This window comes from Asterias rubens, chromosome 16 (genome assembly GCF_902459465.1).
Source record: "Asterias rubens chromosome 16, eAstRub1.3, whole genome shotgun sequence".
NCBI lineage: Eukaryota > Metazoa > Echinodermata > Asteroidea > Forcipulatida > Asteriidae > Asterias > Asterias rubens.
The window spans coordinates 9,233,438-9,242,991 of NC_047077.1; the positions used below are offsets into that span (position 1 = coordinate 9,233,438).

General features: G+C 38.3%; 1 protein-coding gene across 2 annotated transcripts in view; it reads right to left on the reverse strand.

Annotated features, from left to right (window-relative positions):
- The window catches only part of LOC117300755 (adenylyl cyclase-associated protein 1-like), a 41,699-nt gene extending 41,348 nt beyond the window's left edge, over positions 1-351 (reverse strand). The window contains exon 1 of one of the 2 annotated variants that reach the window (XM_033784538.1): positions 298-351. The gene's annotated coding sequence lies outside the window, so the exon portion shown is untranslated. Of the gene's footprint in view, positions 1-292 lie in introns of both variants that reach the window. The other variant, XM_033784537.1, reaches the window with a different exon arrangement.
- Between the last annotated feature and the right edge of the window lie 9,203 nt (positions 352-9,554).

The following is a 9,554-nucleotide window of genomic DNA, read 5'->3' on the forward strand; positions in this document are numbered from 1 at the left end:
TTATCCCGGGGAAATTTTAATTCGAGTGCCCAGAATATGTCCCTGTCAGGCAGGAAACACATGCGTTGCATGACGTTTGTATAGGAAATCAGTGCAAAAAAAAACGTTCACATTCGATTATTCATTTGTCAATGATGGAGTTTGCCACCGGCGTTTGCAATTTAAACACACTATAGTACCCTATCTGAGCCCTCAAATACAAGGAAAGTTAACCCAACATATGAACAACTACTTAAATACAACATAAAAATTTAAAAAACTGCCAACAATTAAAGGAAATTAAGTGAAATACCTTACACTGTTCTGCGTGAGAATTCTTCACACGATTGGGAGTGGTGTACAACCCGGAAGTGGTGTTCTGTCAACCTCGTATTCAGAGTTGTTGACTTGATACGCATGCAAAAAGCATTCGGAGCAATGATTACCTCGTTCCCATTTCAACGCCCACGCGTCTCGATCCTGTGTAAACTTGTGACAGCCCCCCTCTCCCAATTTTATGACATACCGAAGTAAGTTGTCACTAATTAAACAGCCTATCTGGATTTTCAACGGTTTCGTTTTGTTATCTTATGGTTTCTTTTGGGCAAGGTCTTAGGTCTAGCCGTCCATCACACAAAAGGGGACCATGCAGCGATGTTCTTTCATGCAAATGATCATAATCAAAGGAGTCACATCAACTCCAAATAAGGAGTTACTGTTTTTAGTGTTTGTTTTTCCAAATGTAGGGCGGGGCTTTGTTACTTTGATCTCACAATTGTGGTAGCATGATATGTGAGAATAGACCATGTGATCTTTGTTTACAATGAGTGTGACCTTGTACATTCTTTGAGTATGGCAGGCCCAAAAATCAATACTGCACAGGTTATATGGGAAAGTTGACATTTGTGTCACTATTTCCACATAAATCCAAGAATTATGTAAGTAAAAGCTGGACAAGTTTTGAGATGTGCCCCCTTTCATCATATCAAAAAATTGATAAGCATCTCCTAAAAAGATTTGATTATTTGTTTCATTAGGCTGTATACAAATCGTGCCTGCAGGAAGTCCAGGCTCTGTGCATGTGGCTCTTTGTCACAGGTCACATCGTCTACACACATAAAGCAACTTGCTTGCTCTATGCTCTACGAGCACTGATGAGACTGTGGGTGTGTTGATTGGTAGGCCTACATTACTCGTTGTGCAAGCTATCAGTGCAACGTCCTTTAGCCACCTTATTGTAACTTTTTACTTTTGCGAATAATGTAATTTTGCCTTTGGAGGATATGTACAATTTTTCTGGAAGTCTTTTTTATGATGTCTAGCGTGTGCATAATTATAGGGTCCTAAGAAACGTAGAGGGCGCACCGATTTGTCAACATCACCATAGTGATTTGTATTGAGACATTATACACTTTGCTCAAGCAAAAAGATTGATACACAAGATTGATAAATCTTAGCTGTTTCTAAAATTTTCCTAAAAACGGGCCTACCAGAATGACGTGGTACGGATATGGTAAGAAAAGTTTTTTGGAACTTTGAAGACAGTGGACTCCCACTTAAAATAATCAGGGCCTATATTAGCATAAAACATTACTTGGTAACGAGTTAATAATGGGGAGAGGTTGATAGTTTAAAACATTGTGAGAAACGGCTCCCTCTGAAGTAGCGTAGTTTTCGGGCCTCAGATTAAGATTTTGAGGTCTTGTAATCAAGCATCTAGAAAACACATAACTTCGTGACAAGGGTATTTTTCTTTCATTATTATCTCGCATCTTCGACGACCAATTGCGCTCAAATTATCACAAGTTTGTTATTTTATGCATTTAGTTTCCAAGTGTCTTTAAATTCAACAGTTGTCCCCCACTGATTCAAGCACTCATCACCATTTCGAAAACAATAGTATTCCAACAGTAAGTCAGTTTGGAATACATAGCGAGTCAACCTTTCAACCTACACCCCTCCTGTGGTTTGAGTGTACTTTCAGGCACGCCGATTTAATAGCTCCCGTTGAAATCGCGTTCTGCACGCAACCCCCTCCGGGACCAGACTAAACTAAGCGTAAAACGGTCTCTACGGTGCCACCCTCTCGTGTGACCTCATAGTTGTTGAAGATTGGACAAAAGTTGACATGTAATTTATGACGAAATCGCACGAACCATTGATGAATGATTGCCCCTAAATTATGTTGAACTTGCCTAAAAAAACTTTGCTCAAACCCTCGCGTACATGAATGTGCGACCCAAATCTGCAGGAGGGAATATTTTGGTACGTAACCCATAGTTTTTGAAGATTGAACAAAAGCGACATGTATGACGAAATATTATAAAGCGCTATATACATTTCTTAGGAAGAGAGATGGGGTGGTCTAGAGCTACTAAAGTGGGACCATTTTGTTCCCATTATAAGGTTGTCCTCCCAATCTAGCCGAGTACTGAGTATAGCATAGGCCTGCAAGTTCTGGAAGGATTTCACAAAAAGTTAAGACTATAGTTTTATCTCGAGTTAAGACGAGTCACTCGTCCGAACTAGCCTTAAAGGCAGTGGACACTATTGTTAATTACTCAAAATAGTAATTAGAATAAAACCTTAATTGGTGACAAGTAATTGGGAGAGGTTGATAGCATAAAACATTGTGAGAAACGGCTCCCTCTAAAGTGATATAGTTTTCGAGAAAGAAGTAATACATTTTCCACAAATTTGATTTCGAGACCTCAGATTTAGAATTTGAGGTCTCGAAATCAACCATCTAAACGCACAAGGTCTTTCAGTATTATCTCGCAACTTCGACGACCAATTGAGCTCAAATTTTCACAGGTTTGTTATTTTATGCATAATGTTGAGATGCACCAAGTGAGAAGACTGATCTTTGACAATTACCAATAGTGTTCAGTGTCTTTAAATATATCTTTAAGTTTCATAACTCCTAAAGAGTCAAAGGACTACAGTCCTAAGTAATGGGCATCTTTGTCAAATCAACCCCTGGAACAATTGCTTTTGGGTATAATTATGTCCTATCAATGGGGTTGTCAGCAGAGTAACCCTTTTGCAAAATGTTATAGCAGCCTGTTTTTATCAAAAAGTTGAAATATTTATTGCAGCTCACGTATATCATTCAAGTATGGGTCATAGATTGTTTTTTTTTTTTTTTTTTTCAACGTAATCGTGATTAATAGGCACAATTATCAAGACGGGCACACCAAGAGTCACATTACGTCTGCTCAGAATATTATAGGTCCTTTTAAGTTCAATTTGTGTGGGTTTCGTAAAACTGATTTTGCTTATTTAGGGGCTCCTTGTTAATGGGATGTATCGATCAAGAGTCGTTCAAAGTATTCGTTTGGCAAACGAAACATTCGTTTTCTAATTGAAACATAGGGTTTCTTTTATTTTGGTTGTCTTTATGCTCTTAAAGGCAGTGGACACTATTGGTAATTGTAAAAGACCAGTCTTCTCTCTTGGTGTATCTCAAGATATGCACAAAACATAAAAACCTGTGGAAATTCGAACTCAATTGATCGTCGAAGTTGCGAGATAATAATGAAAGAAAAAATACCCTTGTATGCTTTCCGGTGCTTCATTTCGAGACCACTATTCTAAATCTGAGGTCTCTAAATCTTAGGTCTCTAAATCTGAGGTCTTTAAATCAAATTCGTGGAAAATTAATTCTCGAAAACTTGACTAAAGAGCATTGGAGAGCTGTTGATAAGTATAAAACATTGTGAGAAACAGCTCCCTCTAAAGTAGCATAGATTTTGAGAAAGAGGTAATTTCTCACTAAAATAATAAAAGACTACTATAGCTAGAAGTATTTTATTCCTATCTGAATTAAAGTACACAAATTCGTCCAACATGGGTGTTTTTTCTTGCATCATTTTCTCCCAACTCCGATGACCAATTGAGCTCAAATTTTCACAGGTTTGTTATTTCATGCGTATGTTGAGATAAACCAAGTGTGAAGACTGGTCTTTGACAATTACCAATAGTGTACCTTCCCTTTAACAAAAAAATTGACTCAAGTGCACCATCAAAAATTGGGGACCTTATATTCTTAAACAAACAGAACTTGTCATGTAGCAAAGTGGTGAGTCTGACCGAGTTTTTGGCTGACTCTACAAAAGCCTAATGAAGAAAATCTTTGCCCAAAAAATTAATGAGTTTTTATGGTCGTAAATTTTCGATATAATTACCAACTAACGGTATATACATGCCTACACTATCATCGAACTTGCTCATTTTTTTTTTTTTTTTTTTTTTTTTTACTATACTCTGTTAATATAAAAGAGTGAAAATTTCACCTTCTTGTCTTGCTCCTCTGAGAGTGAAAGTGAATCTTTGTCACTCCAATTTTTAAGTGCGGAAATTGGAGCGAACTTCACTCTAAATCGAGTTTAAAGCACCATGTTTATTCTTATTCTGTTTCACTCCTTAAAGGCAGTGGACACTATTGGTAAATACTCAAAATAATTAAGAGTTATAGGGAGAGGTTGGTAGTGAAAAACACTGTAAAGGAAACGGCTCCCTCTGAAGTGAGGTAGTTTTCGAGAAAGAAGTATACATTTTCCACGAATTTGATTTCGGGACCCTGGTTTAGAGTTTGAGGTCTCGAAATCAAGCATCTGAAAGCACACAACTTCGTGTGACGAGGGTGTTTTTTCTTTCATTATTATTTCGCCACTTCGACGACCAAAATTGAGCTAAAATTTTAGGCCTAAGTTGGGATACACCAAGTGAGACGATTGGTCTTTGTCAAATACCAATAGTGTCCAGAGTCTTTCAATATTTGTCAGTCATGGTTCTTTGCAAGAGTGACATTGAGGTCAAAACGAGTGGTTAGACTCTACAACTAGTGTGCACGACTACACTAGCGTGCCTGCTGCCGGGAATGCACTGGAATGTTAAAAGTCACTTACAAAAACCCCAACGTTTACATTGTCTTAGGTGGGTACTTTCTTGGGAAAATTTGGCATGTCAATTCAGCTTTAGAAGGACTATGACAATCTGCTTTGCTCTGAATGCGCTATGACCTCGCAAACTTTCGCCTGTCAACAATAATTTACTTTTGATAACGAAATTTGCTTTAATTCTTCTTGTATCGATATAAATAATATTTTGACCTACATTATTAAATAAATATTAATGGAAACAAAATTAAGTAATAAAATACAGTGGCAATTTGAAATTTCGCATCATGAAAACTTGCTGAGCTTCGGTCTTCTGTAAAACACACGATTGCAATTGACCCTCAAATGGCACCATGGAGACCTGTCTGCTTTTGACGTCCATGCTGGAAACAGATACTTTTACACAGTCAAGTGTGGTTACAATTAGCATTGGAGTATTGTTTTGTCGATCGGGTTTGGCATTCCCTCTTGTAGAAAAAGATTTAGTTTCATATACTGTTTTTCACGGAAGCTTCTTCGGGAACGCTCAGCGTTCTTTGAGAACACTTCAGAGCTGCGCTTACTGGCGACGAAGAAATAATACAGAAAAGCATTCCGAACTTTTTAATAAACGTAAGTTTGCATCGGGGATACAGATTATTATTAACTGTCGGTTTTACCCACATTACACAGATGTGTGTTAAGCACTGTATACTCAGTACTTTCCCGAGCTCTGTTGAAAGGAAAATTACAGGCATATTACTCAGGAGGGATTCGAACCCACGACCTTTGCAATTCTAGAGCAGTGTCTTATCAACTCGAGTTTTCCTCGGTGGCTAGAGGCAGTTCGAATCCTATGTGAATACTAACGTTGTGATGAAACATTCTGCAACCTTTGTACAATATTTCAGTTTCAGTGAAATATTTTGGAGCACTATGCAATCAATTAATTTTCTGCTGAATTACCCCTTCGCCCAATTTCGCAGAGCATGCTTAAAGGCACTGGACACGTTTTGTCAAAGACCAGTATTACCACCTGTGCCCAATTTCATAGCGCTGCTAAGCACACAAATTTGCTAAGCATGAAATTTCTTTCTTGATAAAAACAGTATTACCAACTAAATTTCCATGTGATTTTGAGGATAAGCAAGCAAACAACAACCGAATACAAGTAAACAGACAATATGCAACAAATGGAAATTTGTTGGTAATCCTTTTTTTTATCAAGGAAGAAATTTCATGCTAAGCAAATTTTTGTGCTTAGCAGCTTTATGAAATTGGGCCCTGGTGTATCCCAATATTGTGCATCAAATAACACATCTGTGAAAATTTGGACTCAACTGGTTATCGCAGTTGCAAGAAAATAGTGAAAGAAAAATCACCCTTGCTGCACAGCTTTGTGTGCTTTCAGATGCAAAATAAATGTACTATACTATCAACAGCTCTCCATTGCTCGTTACCAGGTAATTATTTTGAGTAATTACCGATAGTGTCCAGTGCCTTTAAAATGTATAAAAGCATACTTTGGTAATGACCCCGAAATTAATAATCATGCATGTAATTTCTACCTGAAATGCGAGTTTTGGAAATTCACATTTCGTGGTGTCCTTTTGAGAATACTGCGGCCAGAAATGTGGTGCTGTCACCTTGTTTGAGACACTGGACACTATTGGTTATTGTCAAACACCAGTCTTCTCACTTGGTGTATCTCAACACAATGCATAATATAACAAACATGTGAACATTTGAGCTCAATTAGTCGTCGAAGTTGCGAGATAATAACAAAAGAAAAAAACACCCTTGTCACACTAAGTTGTGTGCTTAAAGGTGGTTGATTTCGAGTTCAAAATCTGTGGTTTCGAAATCAAATTCGTTGAAAATTACTTCTTTCTCAAAAACTATGCCACTTCGGAGGGAGCCGATTCTCACAATGTTTTTTATACTATCAACCTCTCCCCATTACTCTATACCAAGTGGGGTTTTATGCTAATAATTATTTTGAGTAATTACCAATAGTGTCCACTGCCTTTAAGGCAAAGTAAACTTTTGGTTTTTGGAACCGTTTTTGGGGACATCGCCGAAAATCCGGAGCGAATTATAACCATTCATGAAGAATAATCCCTATATTATAGGAATACACAATCTGAGAAGCGTTACTGAAAATGTTATATTATTCACATCCATACATAGTATGCCTTTGAAACTTTGAAATGGAAAACAAAACGCCCTTAAAGGCAGTGGACACTATTGGTAATTACTTAAAATAATTATTAGTATAAAACCTTTCTTGGTGACGAGTAATGGGGAGAGGTTGATTGTATAGAACATTGTGAGAAATGGCTCCCTCTGAAGTGCCATAGTTTTCGAGAAAGAAGTAATTTTCCACGAAGTTGATTTCGAGACCTCAGATTTAGAACTTCAGGTCTCGAAATCAAATAAACGCACACAACTTCGTGTGACAAGGGTGTTTTTTTCTTTCAATTATCTCGCAACTTTGATGACCGATTGAGCTCGAATTTTCACAGATTAGCTATTTTATGCATATGTTGAGATACACGAACTGTGAAGGCTAGTCTTTGACAATTACAATAGTGTCCAGTGTCTTTAAATGATCTTTTCTGAATTTTAAGAAACCACAATATTAGTTTGGATGTTTTTCCATGGAAGGGCAGATAACCCTATGTCTTAAAATCCAACGTCTGCATACAACCACGCATGAGGAACAATCCCACATTCATAAATACCTCAGACAGTTTCGCTATTCCTATTGGTGGAGAGCGCGTCCTTTAGGAATGTATAAACCTTTGTTTATGACCGGTAAAAAGTGTTAATTCATGGGCGTGACACGCGACCTTGCATTTGTTCTTATAAGACAGTTTCTTCATTCCTATTGGTCGAGAGCAACGGCTGAAACAGTTGTGCCACATCACGCGATACGCGCGACGCGCACAGCATTCCCTTATAAGAAGTTGTTTACGCGAGGGCGGCGAAGGGCTTTACAATTTCATAGCTGGAGCGGTGTTGTGTTGAAAGAAATCATTTAACAACTATATATAATTTTGCATTTATTTTACTTTTGACCAAAGAATGATGATGTTTTGACCGAAAAGGTATATGAATGGGAATCAAAGTGTGTTGAATCGGTTTTGAATTAGTGGTTTAAACCCGCCGATGCCTTGTTCTTTATAATTAACCTCGACTTCGTCTCGGTAAAAATTATCAATTTTAAAATTATATTAACCAGGCCTCGTTGGGATTAAACCACTAGTTGAAAACCTCTTCACCACGCATTGATTCCCTTGTTAAAAATACACAATCTGAAACGCGCTACTGAAATGTTTTATTAACCACGTTGCCCTTGAAACTTTGAAATGGATACAAAATTGTTATCTATTTTCCCAGAGACTATCCTTTATTTTTTATAAGAAACCAACATTTTTGAGTTTCGGCCTTTCTGCCATGGAATGACCATAGGCCTCCTTCAAATCCAACGTCCTTATTGGATTAAAAACTCCTGGTGACGCACACCCAACTAATCCTCGACAAACCTACACATTGATTTACGTCTCACCAGTTAATCTATAAAAAAAATCAACCCAAAAACCAACAGTTCAGACACGATAGGGGATTATCGTGATTAACGACATACAACAGTCGTTGTGGTAATATTTATGGCCAAATGCCTCCACTCAGCTCATGAACTCACGCAAGGACAGGTAGGTTAAAGGTCAAAGTGAGAGAGACAACAATCGAAATGGGAAAAATGCAAGGTGTTTGGCGGTGATGACGAGACTTAGGCTATCGTTTTCGATGCATTGTAAAACAGTCTTTGTACGCACCGCTATTAATTCACAGCGCCCTCTTGAGACCATCTCATGCTACAAACCAATACCAACTATTGCAGACCATCCATTGGTCCTTGGTGTGACGATAGAAGAGCGCTAAGACTTTATAAACACACAATCGGGGACCTCCTATTAATTTATACCCCTCCTTGTTCAAGTTTACCCCTTTTTTTTGGGGGGGGGGCAATATCTAGCTCCCATCGGTTTTGATACACGCTTTCCTACTGCACAGTGGGACCCACCAGGACCCTATTCTGGTAGAATGTGTACACCTACCCACACACGTATTGTGCCCAGTCACATGTATTTTGAAAGGTCAATTGTATTTGCCGCCAATTTATAGCAGTGCTACTGCGAGTTTTTTGGAGTGGCTAATAATAATGCAACCACAGATCAAGCATTACATGATATTTTCGAATAGGAATGCTTACTGTTTGTATACCTGTAATAATGAAACTGATTTATGCATTGTGACTTAGTTTTGTTTTGTCATACTACAGTTTAATGGAATCAGTGTTCCTGGTATTGGTCATGAACCTCCATAAAATCCTGCGACAAACATGGAGGTGTAGCCTGCTGTTCAGAAAAAACAGTAACTTAATGAAAGAATTTAATGCACTGGTGGCCCCGCATCCGGTATCCCCATCAAACCTGCACCAACCCACATCAGGCCACTTGATGTTGAGGTAATGTGGTACACACCCACCACAAACTTCCACTCCAGGATTCTGGTCCAGCTTTCCCGCCTAAACCACACTTCTTGCACGGCCAGCAGAGTTCTGCTGAAGACCAATGAGAGCATACTGATCGAAACGTCGAGTTAATATTACACCACTGCAGGAGGATCAGT